The sequence below is a fragment of the Saccopteryx bilineata genome, chromosome 1 (genome assembly GCF_036850765.1).
Source record: "Saccopteryx bilineata isolate mSacBil1 chromosome 1, mSacBil1_pri_phased_curated, whole genome shotgun sequence".
In the NCBI taxonomy this organism is placed as follows: domain Eukaryota; kingdom Metazoa; phylum Chordata; class Mammalia; order Chiroptera; family Emballonuridae; genus Saccopteryx; species Saccopteryx bilineata.
The window spans coordinates 9,283,193-9,295,442 of NC_089490.1; positions in this window are offsets into that span (position 1 = coordinate 9,283,193).

Here is a 12,250-nt window from a genome sequence, read left to right on the forward strand (position 1 = left end):
CCCCAGTCACATACCTCATCACTCTTTTCATTTGTGTTAGAGCTTGTCTGCCCCATAGTGAGCTCTGAGTTACTAACTGTGTGTGTGTGTGTGTGGGAGGGTGAGTGTATGCTCATCTTCTTCTTGATAAAATCTATTTAAATACATATTTTTCAATAATTTCAATTGTTTTTGTGTGTTTTTTCATGTAAAATATATTTATCCACCTTTTAACAAAGAATTTCAGAAAACATGTGGTAAATTTTCTGCTATGCCTTTACTTTTGATTTCTTTCAAATGACTGGTACTGGATATCTTTAGAATTCCTTATCTTTTTATCTCTATGTCATCTGTCGGCTCATGTTTCCTGGCTATCCAGTCATCTGACCCCGTGTTTTTGGTGTTTGGATTCTCCGCTGTTGAGTGATGTTCACTGCTGTCTCCCTCACCTCCACCCGTTTCCATCCCTTCCTTTCCCACTTCATGACATCATTCCCTATAGACATGGGCATCCTCTGTCTGGAGAGAGTTGTGGCAGATTCATTAAAAGTTTGGTGACAGTACATTAAAAATATTACTGGGAAACTATGCAAACTCCTAACCGATGTCAGGTGTTTGAAGTTCCATTATTTTGCAACTGACACCTCCCCAAAACATTATGAGATAAGGAAAGATTCCAAAGATGCTGAGTTGAGTTTCTCTGGCTATTGTTCAACAAAGGCTGTGTAAAAAATGACATCATCTTCTTGGTCTAGTATGAACTTGATGGTCACACTTGCACTGCCTTTGAACATATCATCCAAGTGTCTTCACATATCTAAATATATCTCAACTTCTTCTGGCATTAAAAACAAATTCCTACCCTACTACTTGTTCTCTTTCTGCATTTTAATGACACACTAATCAAATTAGCAAACTTCAGTTCCTATCAAATATCTTTGGATTTTGAATTTTAAAGAAAGCTAAATATATCTCTCAATTCTGAAAATTTTAAATGAAGAATGCAAGAACAATTGTCCGGCTATACTCCAAAAAGAAAAATTTATATAATTTTTCAAAGTTGAATATCCTCCCTTTAAGTACAATTTCAATTATATTCTTCACATTAATATACTCAATTTTATTTAGTTGTATTCAATTCTACTCTTGGATATGCAATTTATAAATATATATATTTTAAGGTACAGAGCAGGTCATGTGACTGGTGCAACAGAAACAGTTTTGGATGGTTTGTATCTTGAGTGTAACATAATGTCACTAGTAAATTCTTGTCCCATGTGTGAATATATATTTGCACTTTTCTCTAAATAAGGTGATGGCCCAATGAAGAACAATGATTGATATTGTTCCTCCCAGAAGGAGTTTAGCTCTATCTCATTGACAGCTATGTTTCCCAATATAGTTCCTTTTCAATTACATATATAGGGGTGACATGGGTTAAAAACATTACATATGATTCACATAAAAATTCTATAACACAGCATATATACATTGCATTGTGTGTTAACCTCAGAAAATCCAGTCTTTCATCACCATGTAGGTGACCCCTTTTAACTGTCTTCATCCTCTCCCCACTCACTTCCCCGTTAGTAGTCACCAATTTGTTATCTGTCTATATGAGTTTGTGCGTTTGTCTTGTTTCTTTATTTTAGCTTGCAGTTTTATATTCTACATGTGAATGAATTCATATGGTGTTAATCTTTTTTCCATATTATTTCACTTACCGTGATACTCTTAAGATTCATGCAGGTTGCTAGAAATGGCAATATTTGACCCTTTCTTATGGCTAATTATTATTCTAATAAACGTATGTTTCATGTCTTTATCCAATCACCCATTGAAAGGGATCGGGGTTGTTTTCATGTCTTGGTTCTCATGCATAAAATACTGTGATGAACACAAAGGTACAAATATATCTACAAATACATACTTATAAATTTATTGGATCTATACGCAGAAGGACTGCTGATTTACACGGTAGCAGAATTCCTAATTTTCTTGAGGAACCTTCATACTGCTACTATAGAGGCTATACTGGGTTACACTCCTGCCAGCAGAGTATAAGGGTTCCTCTACTCAGATCCTTTTTAACACCAGCCTTTGCCTTGTCTTATGCAAGAAGCCATTCATTTTAACATGTGGGAGGGGCTATCTCATTGTACTTTTAATTTGCATAAAGGTAGCCAATTGCAATGGAGAAATCAACATGTAATCATCCAAGTAGAGTACACACACAATGACTAACCCTCTTTCAGAAGACACAGCTTTGGATGTGGATCTCAAGTTTCTTTTACTTGCTTCAAATACATAAAACTTCCTTCCACAATTACATCTGGGTCTTCAGTAGAACACCTGAACCAAGGCACATCTTGAATTTCTTAACAATGAGGAAGTCACATCAGGAACCCACATCTGCTTGTGACTCTGCAGACTGTTTTCTAGGCAGACTCTTGTTGAAGGGGGTGAATGTGAGTTCAAGGTCCCTGTGGGGCCCTTTGCACAGAAATTGTATGTTGAGAAGGCAATATCATGAATGGTTTAGATAAACACTTAACCATGTGTGATCGTGTCGTTTTATGAAGATACCACATTGAATCTGCTTGATTTCTGAATGTCAGGCAATTTTTGAAATTTTAATTTCCAATTAATTGTCAAGGCGGTATAGTTACTTTTTTGTATTTTTATGTTTTTCAAATTGAGAAGAGAGGGGAGACAAACAGATACACTCCCACATGTGCCTGGCCAGGATGCATCCGGCATGCCCTACAGGGAATAATGTTCTACCAATCTGGACCATTGCTACGCTGCAGTCGCAGCTATTCTAGTGACTTAGGTAAAGACCATGAAGCCATCCTTAGTGTCCAGGCCAAATTTGCTCCAGTGGAGCCAGGGCCACAGAGAAAAAGAGAGAGACAGAGAGAAATGACAGGGGCAAGACTGGAGAAGCAGGTGGACACTTCTCCTGTGATCCCTGGACAGGAATTGAACCGGGCTTTCCACACACTCGGCTGAAGCTCTACCACTGAGCTAACTGGCCTGGGCCAACGAAACATTATTGAAGCTTAATTTACATTAGCATGTATAGATTATAAGTTTGTAAATATTCGTGTAGTGTACATGTATTTTATGAGAGTATAAAACGTATCTCTTCAGATGTATGTATAGAGGGAATATCTGCACATGTTATTCGCAAGTATGTATGCATCTAAATCTATATCTATTTAAATGTCTCTCCCTCATCTATGCAGACAGACAAAGTCAAAGAACATAATAGAGAATAGAGAGATTTCATCACCTTGTACGTACGTCCACTTCTTATTTTCTGGCGAACTTTAAAAAAAACTTCTCTTATCTCTGATGATTGTGTGTGTGTGTGTTTAACAGCATCTGATAGATTAACTTTACATTCTCAACTTTAAAAAAATTTGAATTGTCCTCATGTTGTTTCCCTTCATTTTTACATTCTATTTTCTGTTTTATTTTACAGAATATCTTCACAGAAACTATGGTAAATATCCTGACAATCAGTCTGCCTTGCACAGCATTCTTTTTCTTATTTCTAGAAATTTTATTTAGAAAATTAAATGTAATGGTTTAACATTATTTAATTGAGTAAATATGCTCCAGGTAAACTACTCTACAGCTTTGGACTATTGATTGTGTTGTGTGCCCATCACCAATATTCACATCATCATCCAACACCGTATGTTTGTCCGTCATTTCTTCCTCCTCTCCTGGGTTCCATCACCTGTGAGGCTCTTCCTCCTCCCGAGTGCACAGTCTCCTTCCTCCTTCTCTGGCTTCTGCACTTCTCCCAATGAAATGTCTTCCTTTCAATTTCCCTAATCCTTCCACCCTTTCCCATTTCTGTGTTTTTCATATCATGTTCTGCTGTTTTCATAAATGTTATCTTTCTCTGTCTTTTAAATGTCACTCATAGTTTCTTTACAAAGTTGGTGAGGAGAAATGAGTTAACATAATAAGTATATGGTTTTCAATCAATATGTATTAATTGGCATAGTTCCTTTACTTGAGTCCATCATGGATTCTCTGAATGAGAGCACATTACTCAGTCCAGGATGCTATGTTGATTTTTAAGATTTGAGAGAATACTTTAAAGCTATTAAGTCCTTTATCCATTTTTCTTTCAAACATTGTGTAAATATTGCAGTTATTCATCAGTAAAGTGTGAGAAGGTTTCTCACTCTTTCACGCCCCTAAATCACATTGCACAAGTGTTTACATGTATGTATGTTTACATGATTTTGCCTGGAATTTGGGGCTTTTTTTATCTCCCGTGAATGTAATTATTCTTCCTTTTCTGCATTTTCCATCACCTCGCTATTTTCACTCTATATTTAAATATAGCTTAATCATATTTATTAGGGTGACGCTAGTTAACAGAATCATAACAGTTTCAGGTTTCCAGCTCCACAAGACATCTCTGTGCATGACACTGTGTGTTCACTCACCCAAGTCATGTCTTCATCCTTCTCCACTTATGCACCCAGACATTCCTCCACTTACCTCCATCTCGGCAATCATTTACTGAACATACTAAGATGACTTTGTTTAATAAAATAATATACGTTTCAGGTACAATCTTATAATCTTATCAGTATATTTTTCTGTGTATTCATGAACCCAATCAAGTCTCTTTTCATCACCATTTATTATCACATTTATATTGCCTACCTCCCCCGCACCTATGCCTCTTGTAAGTCCCATACTGTTGTCAGGATCAATGATTTTTTACTGGCTTAATTCTTTCACCCTTTTCTCGAGTTTCCAAACCCTCGCCCTCCATTCTATCTGGAAGCTGTTAGTCTGTTCTCCATATTTATAACACTGTTCCTGTTTGTTTGTTAGTTTATTTACTTCACTAGATTTCACACATAAGTGAAATCATATGGCACTTGTCTTTTTCTGACTGGCTTATCAGAACATAATTATCCAAGTCTGTCTGTATCATAATGAAAGGAAGGAGTGCCTTCTTTTCTTCAGCCCAGTAGAGTTCCCTGTGTAAATGCATCACAGCTTTCTTATTCACTCATCTACTCTTGGGCACCTACATTTCTTCCAAATCTAGGTAATTATGAATAGCACTGCAATGAACACAGGATTTCATATGATCCTTCACACCAGTGTCTCATGTTTCTTCAGAAATAGCCCAGAGGAGGATCCCTAGGTCATAAAACAGTTGCATTTTTAATTGTGTGAGGAACCTCCATACTGTTTGTATACTGGATATACCAGTTTACATTCCCAACCATATAGTATGAGAGTGTTCCTTTTCTCCAGATCTTTATAACACTTGTCATTGCCTTGTGTTATTGGAAGAAGCCATTCATTTTAACAGGGTTGAGGGGCTATCTCATTGTGCTTCTAATTTGCATAAAGGAAGTCATTCACAATGGAGAAATCAACATGTAATTATCCAAATAGAAAACACACACAATGACTAACCCTCCTCCAGAAGACACAGCTTTGGATGTGGATCTCGAGTCTCTTTTACTTCCTTCAAATACATAAAACTTCCTTCCTACAGTCACATGTGGGTCTTCAGTAGAACACCGGAACAAGTAAACATCTTGAATTTGGTAACACTGAAGAAGTCACATCAAGAAACCACATTTGCTTGTGACTCTGCAGACTATTTTCTAGGCAGACTCTTACTGAAGGGGGGTTAGTGAGTTCAAGGTCCCTGTGGGCATCAGTGCACACAAATTGTATGCTGAGGCAGCAATATCATAATGTAAGTTAGACAAACACTTAATCATGTATGATTGTGTGTTTTTATAAAGATACCATGTTGAATCTGATATATTCAGGAATGTTGGGCAATTTTTTAAATTTTAATTTCAAATTAACTGTCAAGGCAGTATTATTTTTTTTTGTATCTTTGTATCTTTCCAAAGTTAGTATGGGTGGTGGGAGGCAAACAGACTCCAGTATGCACCCGAACAGGATGCACCAGGCATGCCCACCAGGAGGCAATGCTCTGAACATCTGGGGCATTGCTCTGCTCCAATCAGAACCATTCTAGCACCTGAGTTGGAGACTATAGAGCAGTCCTCAGCATGGGGGCCACTTTGTTCCCAATGGGACCTTGGCTTAAGGAGGGGAAGAGAGCGACAAAGAGGAAGGAAAGGAGGAAGGTTGGAGAATCAGATGGGTGCTTCACCTCCTGGCCAGGATTCATACCCTGAACTTCAACATAGCCTGCTCACGCCATGTTTCTGCATCACTGAGCTAACAGGCAAGTGCCAAGGCAGTATTTTTGAAGCTTATTTTACATATGTACATATGGACTATGAATATGTATATGTTCATGTGAGTGTACATGGAGTTGATGAGAGTATAAATGTTATCTGTTCAGATATGTGTATAAAGAGAATATCTGCATATATTACTTACAAATATATACGCATCTATATCCATTCAAATCTCTCACTTATCTACAAAGAAAGTCAGAATCAAACAATATATTAGAGAATAAGGATATTTCATCACTCTTATACCACCCTCCACTTCTTATTTTCTGGAGAACTTTTAAGAAAAATTTGACTCTTGTTGTCATTGATGGCTGTGTGTGTGTTTAAGAGCACCTGATTGATTAACTCAACATTCTCATCTTTAAACAAATTTGAATTGCCCTCATGTTCTTTCCATTGATATTTACATTATATTTCTGTTTTATTTTACAGAATACCTTCAGGGGGGAAATGGTAAATATCCTGACAATCTCTGTGTCCTGCACAGGATGCTTTATCTTATTTCTTGACATTTCATTTAGAAAATTAAATGTAATGATTTGACAATATTTAATAAGAGTGAATAATCTAAGGATAAACATCTCTGTTACTTTGGAGTGTTGACTGCATTCTGTGCCCATCACCCACATTCCTATCATCTTCCTTCACTGTACTGGGTGTCTTTAGTATTCTCTGCCTTTTTATCTCTGTGTCGTCTGTCTGCTCATGTTTCCTGACAGTCTAGACGTCTCACCCCATGTTTTGTTGTTGGGTTTCTCCACTGTTGAGTGATGTTCACTGCTGTATCCCTCATTTTTAATTTTTCTCTTTCCTTCTTTTTTCACCTCATGTCCCAATTCTTTATAAACATGGGCATCTTCTGTCTACAGAGCCTTGCTGCAGATTTTTTAAAATGTTGGAGTAACTAATTTATAACAGTGCTCTGAATCCATGCAAACATAGAACCTAGTCAGTAATATTGAAGTTTGAGGTTCCATTATTACGCAATTGATACTTCTCAAAAGTTTTATGAGATAAGAGAAGATGCCAAGCTTTCTGAGTTTAGTATTTCTAGCTACTGTTTGTTCAAAGTCTGTGTAAAAACTGATACCATTCTTTGGTCAAGTGTGAACTTATGGTCACACTTCCATTGCCTTTGAACATATATTCCAAAGGTACTACTTATTCAAATATATTTTGTAATTTTTTCTGGCTTTAAAAATAAATTCTACCCCCCAAAATTGTTCCCATTTATATATTTCCAATTACACTTTTCTCAAATTGGCAAATCAAAGTTTTGTCAAATATATTTGTTAAGATTTTATATTGTATAGAGAGTAATAACATAACCCTCAATCTGATATTTTAAATGAACAACACAAGTACTATTGTCTTGTGATGTTTCCAAACAAAAATAATAATATAGACATTCAGTTAAATATCCTCCATTTCTAATGAAAATTTTAATTAAATTCTTGAGGCTAATATATTCAACTTCACTTAGTTGTATTCAATTTTCCTTTTACCCATGCATTTTATGAAGATTTCTCTTTAAAGTGCAGAACAGATTTCATGTGAGTGATACAACACAAACAGTTTTGAGACACACCAGACGATGGCACAATGGATAAAATGTTAGATTTGGATGCAGAGGATCCAGGTTCAAATCCCCAAGTTTACAAGACTGAGCACAGGTACACCAGTTTGAGTGCCAGACTGCTGACCTGAGTGTGAGATCATGGACATGACCCCATTGTCACTCGCTTGAGCACAAGGTCACTAGCTTGAAGAAAAGGTCACTGGCTCTGCTGGAGCTCCCCGGTCAAAGCACATATGACACAGCAACCAATGAACAGCTAAGAAGCTACAACAAAGAATTGATGATTGTCATCTCTCTTCCTTCCTGTCTGTCCGCCACTTCTGTCTCTCTTTAAAAAACAAACAAAAAAAAATCAACAGTTTGAATGGATGAGAGAATTTACTATAACTTTTAAGTCACTGTGAAGTACCTTAAGCCAATCATAAACAACTATGTGTGAGATAAAGATCTAAGTGATCTCTGAGACATCTTCAACATTTAGTTTTAATTGCGTCAGTTGAGAAATAAATGTGGCTTATTTTTCTCAACTTTCTACAATAAAGTAATCTTCTGCAAATTTTATGTTTTAGTTTGTTTTCTGCTTACCCTTCTCCCATTTTATTCATCTCACCAATTTACTTTAAATTGGACATTATCAACTGATCTTAATTCTTTGTGTTTGTTATTCTTATATTTATTAAAGTTTTGTATTTTCTTTTTCAGATGAATTTCAGCAAGAAAATGGTAACTTTTCTCAGATTCACAGTCTTTTTTTTTTTTTTAATAAATTTTTATTAATGGTAATGGGATGACATTAATAAATCAGGGTACATATATTCAAAGAAAACATGTCTAGGTTATTTTGTCATCAAATTATGTTGCAAACCCCACGCCCAAAGTCAGATTGTCCTCCGTCACCCTCTATCTAGTTCTCTGTGCCCCTCCCCCTCCCCCTAACTCTCTCCCTCCCTCCCTCCCATGTCCTCCCTCCCCCCCCCACCCTTGGTAACCACCACACTCTTGTCCATGTCTCTTAGTCTCATTTTTATGTTCCACCAATGTATGGAATCATGTAGTTCTTGTTTTTTTCTGATTTACTTATTTCACTCCTTATAATGTTATCAAGATCCCACCATTTTGCTGTAAATGATCTGATGTCATCATTTCTTATGGCTGAGTAGTATTCCATAGTGTATATGTGCCACATCTTCTTTATCCAGTCTTCTATTGAAGGGCTTTTTGGTTGTTTCCATGTCTTGGCCACTGTGAACAGTGCTGCGATGAACATGGGGCTACATGTGTCTTCACGTATCAATGTTTCTGAGGTTTTGGGGTATATACTCAGTAGAGGGATTGCTGGGTCATAAGGTAGTTCTATTTGCAGTTTTTTGAGGAACCACCATACTTTCCTCCATAATGGTTGTACTACTTTACAGTCCCACCAACAGTGAATGAGGGTTCCTTTTTCTCCACAGCCTCTCCAACATTTGCTATTACCCGTCTTGTTGATAATAGCTAATCTAACAGGAGTGAGGTGGTATCTCATTGTAGTTTTGATTTGCATTTCTCTAATAACTAATGAAGCTGAGCATCTTTTCATATATCTGTTGGCCATTTGTATCTCTTCCTGGGAGAAGTGTCTGTTCATGTCCTCTTCCCATTTTTTTATTGGATTGTTTGTTTGTTTGTTGTTGAGTTTTATGAGTTCTTTGTAAATTTTGGATATTAGGCCCTTATCTGAGCTGTCGTTTGAAAATATCAGTTCCCATATAGTTGGCTGTCTGTTTATTTTGATATCAGTTTCTCTTGCTGAGCAAAAACTTTTAATTCTGATGTAGTCCCATTCATTTATCTTTGCCTTCACTTCTCTTGCCATTGGAGTCAAGTTCATAAAATGTTCTTTAAAACCCAGGTCCATGAGTTTAGTACCTATGTCTTCTTCTATGTACTTTATTGTTTCAGGTCTTATATTTAGGTCTTTGATCCATTTTGAATTAATTTTAGTACACGGGGACAGGCTGTAGTCGAGTTTCATTCTTTTGCATGTGGCTTTCCAGTTTTCCCAACACCATTTGTTGAAGAGGCTTTCTTTTCTCCATTGTGTGTTGTTGGCCCCTTTATCAAAGATTATTTGACCATATATATGTGGTTTTATTTCTGGGCTTTCTATTCTGTTCCATTGGTCTGAGTGTCTATTTTTTTGCCAATAACATGCTGTTTTGATTATCGTGGCCCTATAATATAGTTTAAAGTCAGGTATTGTAATGCCCCCAGCTTCATTCTTTTTCCTTAGGATTGTTTTGGCTATTCGGGGTTTTTTATAGTTCCATATAAATCTGATGATTTTTTGTTCCATTTCTTTAAAAAATCTCATAGGGATTTTGATGGGAATTGCATTAAATTTGTATATTGCTTTGGGTAATATGGCCATTTTGATTATATTTATTCTTCCTATCCAAGAACAAGGAATATTTTTCCATCTCATTGTGTCTTTTTCGATTTCCCTTAACAATGCTTTGTAATTTTCATTATATAGGTCCTTTACGTTCTTTGTTATGTTTATTCCTAGGTATTTTATTTTTTTTGTTGCAATCGTGAAGGGGATTATTTTTTTGAGTTCGTTTTCTAATATTTCATTGTTGGCATATAGAAAGGCTATGGACTTTTGTATGTTAATTTTGTATCCTGCGACCTTACTGTATTGGTTTATTGTTTCTAATAATCTTTTTGTGGAGTCCTTCGGGTTTTTGATGTATAGGATCATATCATCAGCAAAAAGTGATAGCTTTACTTCTTCTTTTCCGATATGGATGCCTTTTATTTCTTTGTCTTGTCTGATTGCTCTGGCCAGAACTTCTAGCACCACGTTGAATAAGAGTGGAGAGAGTGGACAACCCTGTCTTGTTCCTGATTTAAGGTAGAAAGTCTTCAGTTTTATGCCGTTTAATAGGATGTTGGCTGATGGTTTATCATATATGGCCTTTATCATGTTGAGATATTTTCCTTCTATACCCATTTTGTTGAGAGTCTTAAGCATAAAATTGTGTTGTATTTTATCAAAAGCCTTTTCTGCATCTATTGATAAGATCATGTGGTTTTTGTTCTTTGTTTTGTTGATATGGTGTATTACGTTAACCGTTTTGCGTATGTTGAACCATCCTTGAGATTCTGGGATGAATCTCACTTGATCATGATGTATTATTTTTTTAATGTGTTGTTGTATTCGGTTTGCCAGTATTTTGTTTAGTATTTTAGCATCTGTATTCATTAGAGATATTGGTCTGTAGTTTTCTTTCTTTGTGCCATTTTTGCCAGGTTTTGGTATGAGGGTTATGTTGGCCTCATAAAATGTGTTTGGAAGTATTGCTTCTTCTTCAATTTTTTGGAAGACTTTGAGTAGAATAGGAACCAAGTCTTCTTTGAATGTTTGATAGAATTCACTAGTATAACCGTCTGGGCCTGGACTTTTATTTTTGGGGAGATTTTTAATAGTTTTTTCTATTTCCTCCCTGCTGATTGGTCTGTTTAGGCTTTCTGCTTCTTCATGACTCAGTCTAGGAAGGTTGTATTGTTCTAGGAATTTATCCATTTCTTCTAGATTGTTGTATTTGGTGGCATATAATTTTTCATAATATTCTACAATAATTCTTTGTATATCTATGATGTCTGTGGTGATCTCTCCTCTTTCATTTTGGATTTTATTTATTTGAGTCCTGTGTCTTTTTTCCTTGGTGTGTCTTGCCAAGGGTTTGTCAATTTTGTTGATCTTTTCAAAGAACCAGCTCCTTGTTTTATTAATTTTTTCTATAGTTTTTCTGTTCTCTATTTCATTTATTTCTGCTCTGATTTTTATTATCTCCTTTCTTCGGCTGGTTTTGGGTTGTCTTTGTTCTTCTTTTTCTAGTTCCTTAAGGTGGGAAGTCAAGTGGTTTACTTCGGCTCTCTCTTGTTTGTTCATATAGGCCTGAAGTAATATGAACTTTCCTCTTATTACTGCTTTTGCTGCATCCCATAGATTCTGATATGTCGTATTTTCATTTTCATTTGTCTGTATATATCTTTTGATCTCTGCGCTTATTTCTTCTTTGACCCATTCATTTTTTAGAAATATGTTGTTTAGTTTCCAAATTTTTGTGGGTTTTTCCCCCTCTTTTTTGCAGTTGAATTCTAGTTTCAAGGCTTTATGATCAGAAAATATGCTTGGTACAATTTCAATTTTTCTAAATTTGCTGATATTTTCTTTGTGGCCCAACATATGGTCAATTCTTGAGAATGTTCCATGTACACTAGAGAAAAATGTATACTCTGTCGCTTTGGGATGAAGTGTCCTGTAGATGTCTATTATATCCAGGTGTTCTAGTATTTCATTTAAGGCCACTATATCTTTATTGATTCTCTGTTTGGATGACCGATCTAGAGCCGTCAGCGGTGTATTGAG